Genomic DNA, 18,022 nt, shown 5'->3' on the forward strand with positions numbered 1-18,022 from the left:
GATAATCATAACCACTAATATTCACATTATTCCCTACATTTTGCCTGTTTCCATGAAAACAGGCTGGCAGGCATCTTTAGTCTGATTCCACACCCATCTCCAGCTCCAGGGACAGTGACCAGCACATGGCTTGCCTTCCTTATGTATTTGCTTTCGTTGGAGGGGCATAGTTACCTAATTTGCTCCCCTGCACAATTTCATAAGGATGGGTATTACTGAGGAGAAAGCTGTTTTTTTTTTTCTAAATTTATTTCTTTGTTACAGTGTTCCTGATGGAAATAATAACTTTCAAGTAGCAGAAAACTCTCTAGAAATTGCTTCAAAGGGAAGGATTGTATCATAGGAAGTGAATGGTATCTGAAACTTAAAAAAGTGCAGCGCAGGACAGCCTCAGGGAGAGTTATACCTAGACCAAATAAATCTTGACTCTTCCTCTCTATGGCCACAAGGAGATGGCTGTTCATGCGTTTCGGTGGAGCAAGTCTCAGAATGACGGCAAGAAGGACCATGTTTCAGAAGGGATTACACCCATTGCTAGGTGATCTCAGAACGTCACCTAACCTTTCTTTGTCTTATTTCCCTATTTATAGTACAATTGACTTCTATTCATCCTACCACAGACCAAATGAGCTAACGCTATGAAAATACTTTCCAAAGTTTAAAATAGGATATAACATACGATTAGTTTATTACAATCATGAATTTCCCATTCCCCACGCTGAAAAATGCAAATCAGATCAATAATAACTGCCTTTGATCTAAAGACTTTCATTAGATTTTCACATCAAGCACTACATCAGAATGACCTGGAGTAAAATAAAACCTACTAAAAATATAAAATTAAGACAAGAAAAGAAAATAACACATTTCTTTTTAAATACAGACCTTAGAAGGTTTTGTGTTTTTCGAATCAGATAGAAGTGAAAAGGCACGTAATACCTTTGGTAAATTACTTGAAGGCAGTTCAAACAGAGAGTGGGCTTAGAGATTCCTGACAGGCAAATTGCTCACCTCTGGCACGCTTTTTACTCTGACAAAAACAAAGATTCTTTAAAAGAATTTCCGTTGTCAGGTGATGTTATGTTTACTAGACCTAATCCTAAATCTGAGAAATTAGAAAGGCCTTAAATCTTCATCCTCACATGTCAAAATGCGATGAAACTATTTTAGAGAAAAACAATGTGCTTTAGCTGTAGCCTAAGGGGCAAAGCATAGACCTGAATTCTTTAGTGTTGGTAAAATAAATACTCAGAGTAGTGGCTATTTGCATTCATGGATAACTTTATTCAATGTATCTCTTCATTCTATCTGGAATCTGAAAATACATTATTGGTAGATAAACATTGCCATAGATCGTATCAGTTTTATTGCCTGCGGTGACTCCAATAAACAGGAAATTTAAAAACTAGTACAAGTCCTGTCTTCCTTGGACATTCCTCTACTCATTCATTCACTTATTTGTTGAACAAACATTATATAGTAAACATACTGTATAAAGTAGTATGAAAGATTCCAGCATCAGGGTAGATTATGTGAACAGAATTAGCTATTTCTGATTTTCCTCTCATGGACTTTGTAGTCTTAGATAGACAAGGTAAACCAATAGATATAGAGAGATACATAAAGATATAAACAGCTAAATTGCAAGTAGAATATAAAAATAACATCAGGAAAAGTTAAATACGAAATGAGAAGCATAGATTATGAAAGCCTGGCTGAATGGAGTTAGTGTTTCAAATTGTGCGATTTCTCTTTAGAAAATTAACTTCTTAACTAAGTAATAATGCATCTGTGAACTGTTCACTTACTGCAGTTATAGAGCAATACTGTAAGGATCCTGTTTTTGCTAAAATACAGGGCTGAGCTACTAAAAATGGAAAACATGATAAATTATTGGAATATTACTTTATAAATATGCCATTTGTAACAAAAGATTTATTTTTGCAACTTGTTGGCTTCTCTGTAAAATGTAAACATGCTCCCTATACAGAACTCAGACACATTCTGAAGATGACTTAATAGAGTGCATTTATTCTTTCACTAATTAGATAAACTTTTATTAAATACTAACTTAGAAAATGTCATTGAGCTTGAGGAACAAAAGGTTGGTGATAAACACATATACACTTACGTATAGATCAACATCAAAAACCATTGAATTTTCATTATATAATTTGTTTCAGGTGAGAGAACTTGTGGTTATCAAAATTCCCCTTTGTGCTTTATGAAAGTGAGATTCAGAGCTAAGCAACTTGTTAAAAATTGTGATTTGACTCTGAAGTCAAATGGGTTTTTCTGATGAGAAACACAAGTCCTGTATTCTATTAAGGGAAAAGCAGAAATATTTTCTAGACCATAAGGATTTTATCTGGAGTGGAAAAAGAAGATAGATCCTGAATACATTTCTTGAAAATATTTTTCCTTGAATATTCTTTGTCTTCAGGACACTGAACTTGTCCCATTTTCTTCCTCTCTAGGCCCTTGGCAGCCCCAATATTTTTGCCCAGATTTTCTGTATGAGTAGAGTTTCAGGATTCTCTGCTTTTTCTGTGCCCAGGCAATATCATTTCTGCCCATTGCTACAATATTATTTGCACACAGACAGCTCACAAACCTGCATCTCTTGTTCAGGCCTTTCCACGGATCTATAAGGTTGGTGCAAAAGTAATTGTGGTTTTAGCACCAAGCTAATACTTAGTATCTATTCTTGAATACTTCGAAGCAGCTCAAACTAAGCCAGATGGACCCAACCCCTTGAGTGTCCCTTCTGAGGCCTGTCTTCTGCTATTCTTTCTTTCAGAGAAAGGCGTCACCATTGACTGGGCCATGCAAACCAGGACGCCTTCAGGTCATTCTTTTTCTTTTCTTTTCCTTCAGGCTGGAGTGCAGTGGGGCAATCTTGGCTCACTACAACCTCCACCTCCAGGGTCCTGGTTCAAGCAATTCTCCTGCCTCAGTCTCCCGAGTAGCTGGGATTACAGGCACGCACCACCATACCCAGCTAATATTTGTATTTGTAGTAGAGACAGGATTTCACCATGTTGGCCAGGCTGGTCTCGAACTCCTGACCTCGTAATCCGCCCACCTCGGCCTCCCAAAGTGCTGGGATTACAGGCATGAGCCACTGCGCCCAGCCGCCTTCAGGTCCTTCTTAACTTCACTCTCCCTCCTCCACCTCACAGTAATAATTCCTAATCTTCTATGTACCAGGAGACAGTTCTTGGATATTGCATGTGCATCACCTCGTTTAATCTCTATGTTGGAGGATGCCATAATTTTGTTAATATAAAGATAATGTATACGGTATATATTTATTTATTACTTGTTTTATCAATGTATCAACCATCTAGCTATTTTATTATTATTTTGTGGGGGGGAATGGTGCTTCTCTCTCATTTCTGTATCTTACCATAGCCTGAATATGAGAAAGACCTACAAAAAGCAAATACTAGTCCAATCCAGTAGCCTTAGCAAGGTTCTTTGCTGGTTTCTGCTGCAAGATGGCCGATTTGCTAGTTATCTCAATTGTTAATGGCTATGGTGCAACTGGTCCCTGCTGGCCTTTTGGGGTCCTGACATTTCTACTAGAGCTCGTATACCTGGCTTTTTGCCCCAGTTTCAGCACCTTTGGTTGTTCCTCCTCTTTAGCTTGACCCCTTTGCCTGCTGAGTTCTGGGTACTCTCAGAGCTTCCATGTCCTCTGATCGGAGCATGCAAAAAGAGCTGTCACTGCACTCCACACACAGATCCAAGAAGCAAGCAGTGCTGCTTCTGCCTCACCTCTCCAGACGCTTTCTGCAAGCGCAGTGCCCTGTTGAATGCATGCGGCAAGCAGACATATTAAGAGCTTTATCTAAAGTCTGCACATCTGCCATCAGCATGCCTATACAGTAGTTTCATGGGCCCTGGCATTCTGAAGTTCCTTCATGCTAATCTAGATATTGCTCCAGCTGGCTTCTGCCACCATGAACAGTTATAGAAGAAACAAGAAGAGACTCTCCATCTTCCCCTGTCCTTTCTCCACCCATCAAACCACCCTGGAAGGAGAGGTGCTTGGGACTGTCACTTCTTGAAGACATATTCTCCTCTCCCACTTAGACAACAAGACTCATGGCCAAGAGACAGAAATATCATAGGCAGAAAGAGGAGAATTTGCTATACTATGTATAAACCTCCATGATCTTGCTTTTTCACATTTGATTTCAATATAGTCAAGAAAAACATTTTAAAATATATTTCTCTTTCTCTTCCAAAATTCTGATTTTTAAACTTACCATCTTGCTTCAAACTTTAATGAAACTCTATGTGTCAGTGAAGGCTGAGAAATAGCTTGTTCTAGCTGGTAGCTGCCCTTTCTTCAAACTCTGAAACCCATTAATGCAATGCATTATCACCTCCTGTGGCAACACGACTTACTACATATAAAAACATATCTGAAATAGCTTTAAAAATAATAGCCTTAACACACACAGCAATACTTCAGGGCAAATTTTGTCATCCTGGTACGCATGATAAAACTGAACGTCATGGATTCCTGTTTGTGCAGCCATCCTTGGGGAAGGGGGTGGTCCAGGATTCAAATTTAGGTCTATCTAACACAAACATTCATTTATTTTTTATTTTTTTCTACTACACCGAACTACTGAGAGAGAGAGAGAGAGAGAGAGAGAGAGAGACAGAAAGAGAGATAGAGAGACTCAGTGAGCAAAACCCATGCAGAACAATAGCAAGAATAGTTGGGAATTTTGATCCTTTTCCACTGAAGTGGTCCCCTCCCACAAGCATCCCATCTGTGTGACAGAGACTGGTTTAAAGTTGACCAAGACCATTCCCTCTTCAGAGAACACAAAGAAGTGACATTGTCCAACCCCCCTTGCAATTAAATGAGGGCGATGGGGCATATCTCAAGATAATAGAAACAAGGTAAACACAACATAAGCTCCTCCAAGACTTGGTGAGAAAATGTCCCATGTGACTGACTCTTTTCTCTCTCTTTCTCCCTCTTTCTTACTCTGATCTTTGACTGTCCAGAGGGAGATAATTCATTGAAAGACTCTGCGGAGAACCTAGAAGATCCCAGTACAAAGGATAGAAGGGGCCAGAATCCCTGAATCATGCAATGCCATTTGCTAAACAAGTGTCCTGACTCCAATGTGAGAGAAAACAAGCCCTTACTGCACTCTTTGAGGTTTTGTCCATTTGCTTCTGCAGTTAGCGCTAACTACCCTAACTAATAAACCCTGAAACACACCCGGCCCCTTCCGATAATCTGAGGAACCTGAGCACAACTCTGAAGATCCCTACACCTTCTCTCTGGAACGTTCACTGGGCATTACCCACGACAGTAGTGACAGCAATGAGAGCAGCTCATCGTTACCGAGCCTGTCTTACATCAGCCATTTTCTAAATGATCTAAGTATTAATTTATTTCTTATTTAGGACAACTCTACAAACCATTGTTTCCCATTTACAGATGAGAACACTTGGCCCAGAAAAGTTCAGTAACTTGCCCAAGACGATTTCAATGAATACCATGCAGGGCTAGATAGGAACCCAGGCTCTCTGACTCCAGGACCGTGACTCCGAGTTGCTGTACTCCACGCCTCTCAGGACAGAGGACCTAAATATCAGTAAAAATTGCAAAACAAACCAACCTCAGATCTAGCAGCCAAATTTTAATCAACTCGGCTTTCCCATTTTGTAATGAGAAGTAGTTTTGTGGTTCACGAATTCCAGGCTTCAGAAGACTCTGGCAACACTCAGATAGAGCTTCTTGTATTTTGCTCTCTAATCAAGCTCAAGGAGGTAAAAATTCATCTTGTAACTGGACAACATATCAGGGGCAATTAACACAATGCCATGAGTAAAGTCCAGAATCATGCAGAGCCTCTTGCACAAGGTTGAGGAGCTAAGATGAATGAGAATGTGAGTGCAGCCCAGAAGGGCTCAGGATATTGTTCAGTAATTCCCAGAAAATAGACACATCTCAGGGCTGGGTGTGGCTCATGTCTGTAATCCCAGCACTTTGGGAGACCAAGGTGGGAGGACCTCTTGGCAAGAGTTTGAGACCAGCCTGGACAACACAGGGAGACCATGTGTCTATAAATATCAGTGAGTTTCTGATCTCAAGGCTTACTGTTATTGGAAAGTATTTATAGCATAGGAGTAAAGTGTAAACAAAGCCATTGTGAGATAGTCTCTCTCTCCCTCTGTCCCATACACCTATGCAAACAACTAAAAGCTAAGAAAGGAACCAGAGACAGAGAGAGAGAGAGGGAGAATGACAATGCATGCAAATCATGTTGCTGGAGCAAGCAGGGCAGGGACGGTTCAAGGCATGAAGGTGCATGGAGCCTGGGCAGATGGGAGAAGGAAGAGGGGGGAAAGGAAGCAGAGTCTTGGACTTAGAGAGGTAAAGAATGGGACAGAGGGTCAGTCATCTGCAGAGAAAAAGAGTTCTAGTATTGGTTCCCTGGTCTAAATCCCCAACTTAAATCTGCAATAATATTTCATACTACTTATATTAACATTTTGCCAAAAAATAATCAATGTTAATAATAGCAAGAATTGCTCCATTTATTGAGAATCCACTATATATAGTATTGGACACAATCAATACATCATCTTATTTCTTCATGACAGAATTGCAAGGCAGGAATTATTTTCAGTTTTACACATGAAGTTCAGATGAGTGAAGAGATTTTCTCAAAGTCTGACAACTAATAAGATCTAGCTCACTAAGGGTGGCGTTCAGTCTTTTAGTCAAAGCCCAGTTTCTTAAACATCTTCCTATCATCTACAGGCTGTAGTGGTATTCTCACCTTAAAGGCAGCATTTAACAACTGCATGATGATTAATAGTTATTCTCAATCTCATGCAGGATTCAACATGAAAGGAGAAAGCAGTTCTTTTCACTTAAGAGAGGTGGTGACTGTATTATCTGTGAGAGTGGGTGTGGGGCCAGCATTTTGAGAATATGAGCTAGAATTGACATTGTCTATCACTGTTTGGAATTGGGGAGTGGAGCCAGGGTCTCAGGAGAGCAGCAAGAGCTTGTGGTGACCACTGAGGCACATAGTTAGGAATACCTGGGGGAGAGAGGATAAGGGCTCAGCTTGGGGATCTGCGCATGGGTAAAATTGTCATTAAGCAAACAGCAGAAAGGACAGAAAATGATTTTTGTGAATACCAGAACCAGATCAAATTTCAGACCTGCCCTTCCACAGCTGGTGACCTTGGAAAAGTGAATGTATCTCCTCTACCTTTAATTTCTTCACCAGTAGAACTCCAACAATAACCCCTAACCAGCTATGTTTTAATGATAACATGAAATAACCTCTGTGAACTCTTCCACACAACCCCTGGCTCATAGTAGGTGATGAGAAAGCTCACACCCTTTCCACCACTCTTTTGCTTTGGATGAGTGCCAATAAATGTCATGGAAGAGGTTGGTTACTCTCCCAGCATGTTTGAGGGGAAAGTCTCTTCATTTAAAGATACTCCCTGAATGATACATTTTTACTCATCAGCTGGTTTAATAAATACATTGCTAAGAAAATGGAGACCAGTAGTGGCTGGGCCTGTTGCAGTGGTCAGGTGAAGAGGACCTTGGCCCATAGAACCTCCAGCTCTGGCCCCTGAGACAAGATAACTCCCTGGGAGAGGGACCTAGCGTCAGGCTCTCATGGATTGAACTACGAAACATTTGGATCTTTCCGTTAACCCTCCTTGCTCCTGGTTATACGTCCCCGGCTACGATGTCCCTTGTCAGTGGACCTTCCTGGAGGAAGGTGCTAGGAGTGCTGATGTAAGATTTCTGATTCCAGTAATAATTATATTGTAGTGAGAGTAAAAATAGGATTAACTAAGCCATTGACTGTTGAGGGCTTATGTGTGCAAAGAAGTGTGTTGGATTCTTCAAAGTCTGGGGTTTAGCCCATCTAAGTTCAGTGCACACTATGGAAAGGAAAAGGTTGTGTTGTGTTAGAGGGAGCACAACTGAGTCCTTTCTTGGAGATGCAGCTGTTGTTTTCCTGCATCTGTGTGTGTTCACTTTCTCTGTCTAAGGGTCCTGGTCTTCATCCTTTGGCCCATCACTTCCCAGTTAGACTGAAACACTGGCTTCTTCTCCTGACATGGTCTTTCAGGGCTAGTGGAATCCTTGATGTCCTATTATACTTACTTGGGAAATGCTTGAGGCTGGCCCCATCTGGATCCCAGCCTTCTTTCCGATCATAGCCCCAGGCACAATCTGTTAAGAAGAAGATAATTAACAAATACAAACCCCCCCAACCCCCAGGAGAAAGAACAGGGCATCCATCTCCTCTGAAGCAGAGACACAGTGTGGCCTGGCACATCACCATCAGATGCCAAAGTATGGTCAGATTCTTTGACACAAACAACAGGGCATTTTGAGACTTGTGGGGAAGATGTGATATACTCCAATATACTCACATGAGTCGAATGTATTCAGGGTGAAAAATAAGGCTTTTAACAGACATTTTGCTACCTTAGCATTAGACAGTAATGTGAATGAATGTCCTAGTGCCAAGAGTTGTCAGACGTTTATTATGAGATTCCTCTATCCAAAATCTCTCTACATATGATTATTATTTTGTCAAAAGAAGTATTATTTAAAATAATGTGGTGTTATAACCCTTTAAAAATGTTAATACAAAAGGAGCTTTCTAAAAAGCAGCTGAAATGCCTTGTCTCTGTCATTAACTCCTAGGAAGCCTGATTCTGGTTTTCAGTTCTTCGAAATCCCTTCCTGCTCCTGCCTGCTATCAAGAGGCCCATTTTTGCGTCCTCCCACAAGTGCTGTGGAAATGAGTTACACCCGAGTGTGTAACTTCCGAGCAGGGGAGGGCCTGAGCTTGCGATTTTCTGAGGATTAATTTGTTGGTCAAGAAAATAAAAGGTACTCCATACACCTTCTCTTTTTCCCCTTTCAATGCCCCCACAGAATTCTCTGATTTTGTGATACAGAGCCTGTGTCGAAAAATAGTTTAGTCTAGATAGCGATGAAGTAAAACACAATTTAAAAGCAAAAGACAGACATGTAGTACTCGATGCTTCTTGATGTGTCGAATCATTCTAGTTTAGAGGTGCACAATGGTGAAAAGCTGTGCTGAAATGGACCCCCCTCTGCACTGCAGGGACCCTGACAACTGGCACAGCTGGGAAAGAAGATTGACAACAAAAACAAAACCAAATAAAGGAAGATGCTCATAGAGATCTTATCAACAACATTTGTTTACTTGAAATAACTTTGAGGTTCAAACACAAAGGAACAACTAAATATATCCTATCCAATAATATTTTGATGCAAAAGAAGCCATCGTTACAAATTACGCACAAATTTTAATTACAACTAACAAAAGGTGAGGATGGACAGAAGGCTATTTCTGAGGAACACCTATGCCAGTCTGTTTTATAATTTTTCTCCATCCAAAAATGACTTATTATTTTATAAATAAAGATAAAGTAAAAAAGTTTTAAAAAATTAGCAAAAATCCTTTAAATAGATTTTGAGTGGAGATCTAATGGCAGGTGAGAATGTCTTTAGATCTATGTTCATCTGTTATTTTTTGGAGCTTTTTTAACCTTTACAGCAGAAATTATATTCGGTAGGTACCTAGCAGTTGATAGATTTCTTTTTAAAAAAACCTCTTCTGTATTATTTTCTATTACAGGAAAAGCAAGAAAGCAAGAGAGACAGAAAGCCTGAACAGTGACAGGAACATGAAAAGCTGCTGGCCCCCAGGATGGCACAGCCCTTCGCCAGGAGGGCCCGTGGACTCCCTGTGAAGGATGGTTTGTCAATGAGAAAAAGGCTTCTGAAAAAGGGGGTCACAGGGAGAGAACAGCATGTCCTATTGTATATCCACATGACACTTCTCTTGTACAAACTCCCATGTCCATGACCTCATGTTATTTTTAAAACAGGCCAGAGTGACAAATTTTTCAAAAGTGGAAGGGATTTTAAGAAGATTGGCCAAATGATTGCCAGTTCATCGACAGGAAAAACAAGGGGAGACGGGGAAGTGACTTGCTCACGTCCTGTAACCAACCACAGAGCTCAAGTTTCTTCACTGTGGCCTGGGCCTGTCTGGCTAGTACTACCTGCACTACCTTCCTTTCTCGGTGCCCTGCACAGTTCATTGCTCCTAGGGTGGGGCTGTGGGAGAAGCTGACCTTCTCTTCTCTATTTCCACTTGAACCCACCCCCCAGTAGGGAGGTCATGGTGAACGCAGCCTGCCCCCAGGCAGCTGATCTACCCTCCCTCTGCTGTTGTTCCTCAAGGCAACAGCCGAGAGTCCCCCTCCCCAGGGAAGTCAGGCCACGGTCTCATCTCTCCTTTCTCCTGAGGCCACTGGCAGAAGGAGGAGCAGGACATGGCTTAGTAAAATGCCATGTTATCTGTTACAAGGACAGGGCTATAGGAATGTATTATTGATGTAAAGCAAAAAGGGAGGAAACTAGTTATGGTAAGTCTCGAATCTTAACTGCACCAACAGCACCTCACACTCCTGTTCACTTTCCCCGACTCTCCATAACCAAAGCACACAATAAAGAAATATCCTTATGATGCAAGGTCCGCCACACATATCCATGGAGCACACGCTTTAAGTAAATGAAAACAGTCATGTATGGGTGCCTAGTTTGTCAGACACTGTGTATTTAATCAATTTCATTCTTCCCAAATACCTTTGTTTTTCATACAAATAATGGAAAGGACATCATCTAATGCCTCCTGTGTTGCTTATTTTCCAGGGACTGTGGGAGTTCACCTGCATGATCTCGCCTTTGCACCTGTTCTGAACACAGGCTCTTCCAGTGTGTATCCTGAGGCTCATGCTGTTCTAGTCCCAGCTTTGAAGTCATCCCAGTGTGGACATCTGGGAGTTCCTTCCTTACCATCCAATCCAAAGGGCTTCTCCGCCCTGTGCCCCTGCTCCATGATACTCATTAGCTTTTTACTCTGCATGACTTTTCTTCCTAACATTCATCATTGTTTGGCATGTGATACTGTTTAGATCCACGTCCCCACCGAAATCTCATGTCAAATGTAATCTTCAATGTTGGAGGTGGGGCCTGGTGGGAGGGGACTGCATCATGGGGGTGGATCCTTCACGAATGGTTTAGAACCATCTGCTGGGTGCTGTTCTCATGACAGTGAATGAATTCTCACAAGATCTAGTTGTTTAAAAGTATGTGGCTCCTCCACCCAGGCTCTCTCTTGCTCCTTCTCCAGCCATGTGAAGTTCTTACTCTCCCTTTACTTTCTGCCATGATTGTAAGTTTCCTGAGGGCTCCCCAGAAGCCGGGAAGATGCCAGCATCATGGTTCCAGTACAGTCTAAAGAATCATGATCCAATTAAACCTCTTTTCTTTATAAATTACCCAGTCTCAAGTATTTTTTTTTTATAGCAAGTTTGTCCAACCTGTGGCCCACAGGCCACATGCAGCCTAGGACAGCTGTGAATGTAGCCCAACACAAATGTGTAAACTTTCCTAAAACATTATGAGTTTTTTTTTTTTTTTTAGCTCATCAGCTATCATTAATATTATTGTATTTTATGTGTGGCCCAAAACAATTATTCTTCTTCCAGTGTGGCCCAGGCAAGCCAAAAATTGGACATCCCTGCTTTATAGCAATGTGAGAATGGACTAATACAGCATACATATACACATGTACACACGTATACATCCGCACAAATATATTGTTTGTGTTTCATTCACTGCTATATGTCTACCTCTTAGAAGAGATCTCAGCATAGAATTTGAACTCATTTACATAGGACAAAATGGTGTTATTGTATCCACGATGCATAGGAGGAAGCTTAGGCTCATTAAAGCTAAACATGTTGCCCAACATCAGAGCAACAGAGAGAAAATGTGATCTCATCAGGGCCCCAGGGTTCAGTCTCTTTACTCCCCACAACCTGTACAGTCTACTGTCTAGAAAGCTACTGTTTAGAGAGCCACGATTCAAAGCCCTACTCAGTTCATATTTCTATGTGACATGAGCCACTTTTCTCTGCTCCTTCTATAAATATTTCTCATATACGCGTGATGTAAAAAGTACTGCTTTAGTCTATGAGGATGCAAAAATGCAAAGTGGACTTGCCTTTAATTTTTTTTCATCTAATAGAAGGAGATATATAGAAAGAAATAACTACAATACCACGAGGGAAGCAAGATCCAGGTGAGCTCAGAAACAGCAGGTGCCAACACAAGGCAGAGTGAAAGGGCCAGGAAAGTATAGGGATTGTTAAGTAATGCTCCAGGCAGAGAATATAAAACACTTAGAACAATTTTTTAATAACATTTAAAAAATAAACCTGAGATATCATTATTAGATTTGCCAATTTCCAAATTTTCATCATGCTGCATGAACTCCAAAATTATTCCTTGTCAAAATTTCAAAACGTCATATTAGCTTTAGATTTGATAATAAAATAATATTGACCTTAGAGAAAACTTGCAAGAAAATTCAGATTCACTAAATTTTCGTTTTCAGATTTATGGTTTTGCAGCACTCCCTTCTCTTTCCCTCAAACCACTGGAGAATAAATTATAAACATCACTCTCCTTGATTCTGAATTCAACTTGTCTGCTATCAGTATCGCCATACCCATTTTCTTGTTGCCACAGTTTGATATCTATTTGCCCACCCACATATTTTTTGTTTACTTCTTTTTTGAGACTAAGTTTCACTCTTGTTGTCCAGGCTAGAGTGCAATGGTGCGATCTCGGCTCCCCACAACCTCTACCTCCCAGGTTCAAGCAATTCTCCTGCCTCAGCCTCCTGAGTAGCTGGGATTACAGGCATGCACCACCATGCCCGGCTAATTTTTGTATTTTAAGTAGAGTCAGGGTTTCTCCATATTGGTCAGTCAGGTCTCGAACTCCTGACCTCAGGTGATCCACCTGCCTCGGTCTCAAAGTGCTGGGATTACAGGCATGAGGCACTGCGCCTGGCCACTCATCCATGTATTTTAAAATTTATAGAGAAACTATGTAAACTGTGTTCCCACTGTGTCTTGCATTTATGCAGTATGCCGTTGAGTATTGCTTTATAATTTAATATTACTTTTTTTCTCATAATAGGTAAGTTAAGCCCACTTACTTTTATTAGTATCACTGAGATATTTGCTCTCCACTTTGTCCCATAATTTTTTTATAAATACTGTGTTTACAATGTTATATTCACTGAGTTTTTCTTACCTAGCCATTTTCTCACCTGGTTCATAATGAATATTATTCTTTGAATCTTAACTACTAAACACAGTCAACACTATTATTCCACTTTTGTCTTTCTCCTCCTCCACCCACCCCACCCCACCCCAAACTTCATCTATCCTTATTAGTTGCATCTTTTCTACTTTCTGAAATATACAATGTTTGCATGCTCTTCTGCTAGCCATGATCCCATGCTCGTTCGTGGGCTGTTAATAATGAGTCATTTAGTAGATTCTGAAGACAGATTGTGTGTCTACAGTAGTCCCTGAATTTTTGCATGTTCAGAACCTCTTTATCTGTAACCCTGATACTTTAAGCAGTGTGTGGTTGACATTTTATTTCTCTAAGTTTCTTGAAATTTCTGCTTCATTCTTATATATATAGATATATTGCAAACAATGTTTATATATGTGTGTATATATGTGTATATATATAAGTATTGTATATGTACATATACACACAACATACAAACACATATGTGTGTGTATTCAGGTCTTTATTTTTGGAATATTTTCTTAGTTTATGGAGAACATATTAGTTCAATTCCACCCTATCGTTCTTCTTGTTCAAGTGTTGCAATTTTGTGTGTGCTTAATCTTTTTTTAATCACCTTCCTTTGAACCATCTTTTCTCTGACCTTTTCTATCTTTATTCTTTAACTCATTTTTATTCTTTGATTTTTTAAATTTTTTTAAATGTCCTTATTAAATTTTCATTGAAGTTTATTATTCTTTCAGTGCCAAGAGAAGAGATAAAGGTCACAAAATTACCTAGCAATAAATCTGACTTTGGCCAAAATCATCTAAGAACCATGAACTTTGGTAAAAAAAGGATCTTAAAAGAGAAAATTATTTTTCTTCAATTCCAGAAACTTGATATTGGCTATTAAAAGCAAAGCTTGAAAAGTTCTTAACTTATAGTTTATCTAATGATTCATTTATTTAATTAGATGATCATATAAAATATATATTTTTTTTACTTTCTAGGAAGTTTTTTTCTGTTATTCTTCCTTCCTTCCTTCCTCCCTCCCCTCCCCTCCCCTTCCCTCCCCTCCCTCCCTCCCTCCCTTCCCTCCCCTCCCTCCCCTCCCCTCCCCTTCCCTCCACCTCCCCTCCCCTCCCCTCCCCTCCACCTCCCCTCCCCCCTCCCCTCCCCTCCCCTCCCCTCCCCTCCCGGCCTTAAAGAGGAGCACAGGGACTATCTTGAGAGAAAAAAAGAGAGTGTAATATTACTGACTGCTCCTGATTAGATCCCAATTTCTGACCATCTTCACTGTTTCAATGCCAAGCTCAAATCTGAAGGTATTTGGTAAAATAAATTTTTAGTTCATAGTATAACCATCAAGATAAACCTTAACTCTTAATAATTAGTCAGGTCTAGGTGTCAATGCCAACAAAATGCCTGGCAGTTGAAATTAGAATACCTAGTTCACAATATAATTTAGAAGCTAAAACCCAAAATGAGACTTTTTGATCTTGTAAGTTGATTTCTTATTTTTTATCCTCTGGAATTGTAATGAGGCTTAACCTAGTACTCCAGTTTTTGTTTTATTGAAGTATAACTCATATAGAAATGTGCGTAGAATTATTACAAAGTTAATACACTTGTGAAACCATCACAGGTCAAGAAACATTATTGCTATCTCTCATTCTCTCTTATTTATTACCCATTTCTAAAAAATGATCAATAAGCCTATAAAAATATTTTGCCTGTTGAATAATCCAGTGTGTGTGTGTGTGTGTGTGTGTGTGTGCGTGTGTGTGTGTTGCTGCCTTGTTTTTCCCAATGTTGTGAGGTTTATGTTTATGGTTTTGTGCATCTATAAGTTATTCATTTGTTGTTTTTTAAAGGATGGGATCTTTCTACATACAAAGCAGATGATAAAAGTTCTTAATTCTGAGAAAAAAATAGTATATCTAATAATTTATCTGTACATATAGAGTATATTATATACTCTGCAAATAAAGTTTTGATTTTATACTTTCAAATTCTTATGTTTCATTTGTTCTTTTGTTTTTTGTACTGTTACTATTTTTAGTGCAATGTTGACTAGAAGTGGTGATGTGAGTTAAAAAATGGAGAAGCCAATCCTCAAATTCACGTGAAATTGTAAGAGATCCTGAATAGCCAAAATAATCTTGAAAAAGAACAAACTTGGAGGACTCACATTACCCAATTTCTAAACTTACTACAAAGTTACAGTAACAAAGTCTATGTGGTACTGACAGATGGATACTCATAGTTCAGCATATCAGAATCGAAGGTGCAGAGATGAAAACACAGAACAATGGTCAACTGTTTGTTGGTGTGGGCACCAAGAACATTCAGTGGGGACAGAATGCCCTTTATAAAATGATACTGGAGCAATTACATAGACACATACAAAGAATAAAGTTGGACACCTTCCTCATACAAATACAAAAATTAACACAAAATAGATCAAAAACCTAAATATAGAAGCAAAACCTTAGGAGAAGGCAGTGGGTAATCTTCATGACCTAGGATTTGGCAAAGACTTTGGGATATGACACCAAAGGCATGAAAACAACAAAAATAGATAAACTGGACTCCATCAAAATATAAAGCTTTTGTGCTTCAAAGGACACTATCAAGAACATTGAAAAAAAAAAATCTCACAACTCACAGAATGGGATAAAATATCTGCAAATTACATATATAATAAGCATCTAGTATCCAGAATAATAAGGAACTCTTACAACCAAACAATAAAGAGACAAATACCCAATTAGAAATGGACAAAGGATTAGAGTAATAGTGTCTCAAAAGAAGATACACAAATGGCCAACAACCATGTAAAACTATGCTCAACACCATCAGTCATTAGGGACATGCAAATGAAAGCCACAATTAAATTCCACCTACACACAAAGGTGGCTGTAATTGAAAAGGGGAACAATAACAAGTGCTGGCAATAACATGAAGAAATTAGCACCTGTGTCCATTCCTGGTGGGAGAGGAAATACTGTAGCCACTTTGGAAATGTTTGGTAGCACTTCAAAAAATTGAACATAATTATTTTACTGAGCAGCTCCCTTCCTTGGCATGAACTCAAGAGATCTGAAAACGTATGTCCTTCCCAAACCTTAGTCATAAATGTTCACAGCAGCATTATCTATATAGACAAAAGATGAAAGGAATGCACATTCACATCAGCTGATGAATGAAATAACATAGATGGTGAAACAGTAAAATAGAATACTAATTAGCAATAAAAGGAGCAATGTTCTGATAAATACTACAATGCAGATGGAAACGGGTTGCTAAGTGAAAGAAGCCAGACACAGAAGGTTGTATATCATACGATTCCACATATATTAAATTTCTAGTGTAGCTAAATCTATAGAGAAAGTAAGTGGCTTAGTGTTTGCCAGGAGCTGAGAGGAAGGGCAAATCCTTGCTAATAGGATCATTGGCAAAGGTAGAATGATTGCTAATAGGTAGAAAGTTTATTTTTGTGTTGAGAAAATGTCCTGGAAATAGTAGTGATGGTTGCACAACTTTGTTGTTATAATACAAAATATCAAATTGTTTGATTTAAAATGGTGAGTTTCGTGGTGTATAAATTATATGTCAATAAAAATGTAACTTTGGCTGGGCACGGTGGCTCATGCCTGTAATCCCAGAACTTTGGAAGGCCGAGGTGCATGGATCACGTGAGTTTAGGAGTTCGAGACCGGCCTGACCAACATGACAAAACCCTCTCTCTACTAAGAATACACAAAATTGGCCTGGTGTGGTAGCTGGCGCCTGTAATTCCAGCTACTTGGGAGGCTAAGGCAGGAGAATTGCTTAAACCCAGGAGACAGAGGTTGCAGTGAGGCAAGATTTCAGTATTGCACCATTCCGGCCTGGGTGACAGAGCAAGACTGTCTCAAAAAAAAAAAAAAAAAAAAAAAGGTTATCTTTAATGTTCACTGACTCACAGTCCCAAGACTGGCATTCATGCTCTGTGGGTATCGTTCCTGCACAAGTGACTCAGAGGATACATTGTTTTCCCATCTGTGGCTCTGAACTCTCTTTGGTCATCAAAATTGTTTATGTCCAGCTAGTTGAAGAGGAAGAAGACAATGAAGAAAAAAATATCAATTCTCTAAAAAAAAAAGAATCCTTCCTTTTGAAGCGAACTACATCATATCTCTTGGTAAGATGGAATTTCATGGCAATTCCGATATGAGACGGGTGCTAGATGATGTATTTCCTTACTGGGAAGGTAATTCTCAGTGATAGTTGGTTATTTTTTGGACAGGGGATTTATGAGCTAAATTGTGCTTCCCTCAAATTCTGTATGTTGAAGGCTTAATATCGTGTACATCAGAATGCAACTGCATTTAGAGATTGGGCCATTCAAAAGGTGACTAAGGCTCAATCTGACTGGAAGCGGTAAGACCCAAGGGAACATGCCCATGGAGGAGAGGCCAGGTGAGAACACGGCAAGAAGGCGAGTGGCTTCAAGCCACAGCAAGAGGCCTGGAGAGAGACTGCACCTGCTGATAACCTGATCTTGAACTTCCAGCCTCCAGCATGGTGAGACAAATAATTTTTTTTTAAACCACCTGATCAGTGCTTCTTTGTTATGAAAGCCCTAGCAAAGTAATACAAATGGAGGGATGCAATTTGGCATACATTTATTCACTTCTGTCACACTCCACATTCTGCTGACCTGTAAGCTAAAGGAAAATGTGTCTGCTCCCCTCATCAATGGTGGAAGAGCTACAGGAAAAACAAAATAAAATCCCTTCACCCCCATTTATA

Source organism: Nomascus leucogenys, chromosome 19 (genome assembly GCF_006542625.1).
Source record: "Nomascus leucogenys isolate Asia chromosome 19, Asia_NLE_v1, whole genome shotgun sequence".
NCBI classification, from domain to species: Eukaryota; Metazoa; Chordata; class Mammalia; order Primates; family Hylobatidae; genus Nomascus; species Nomascus leucogenys.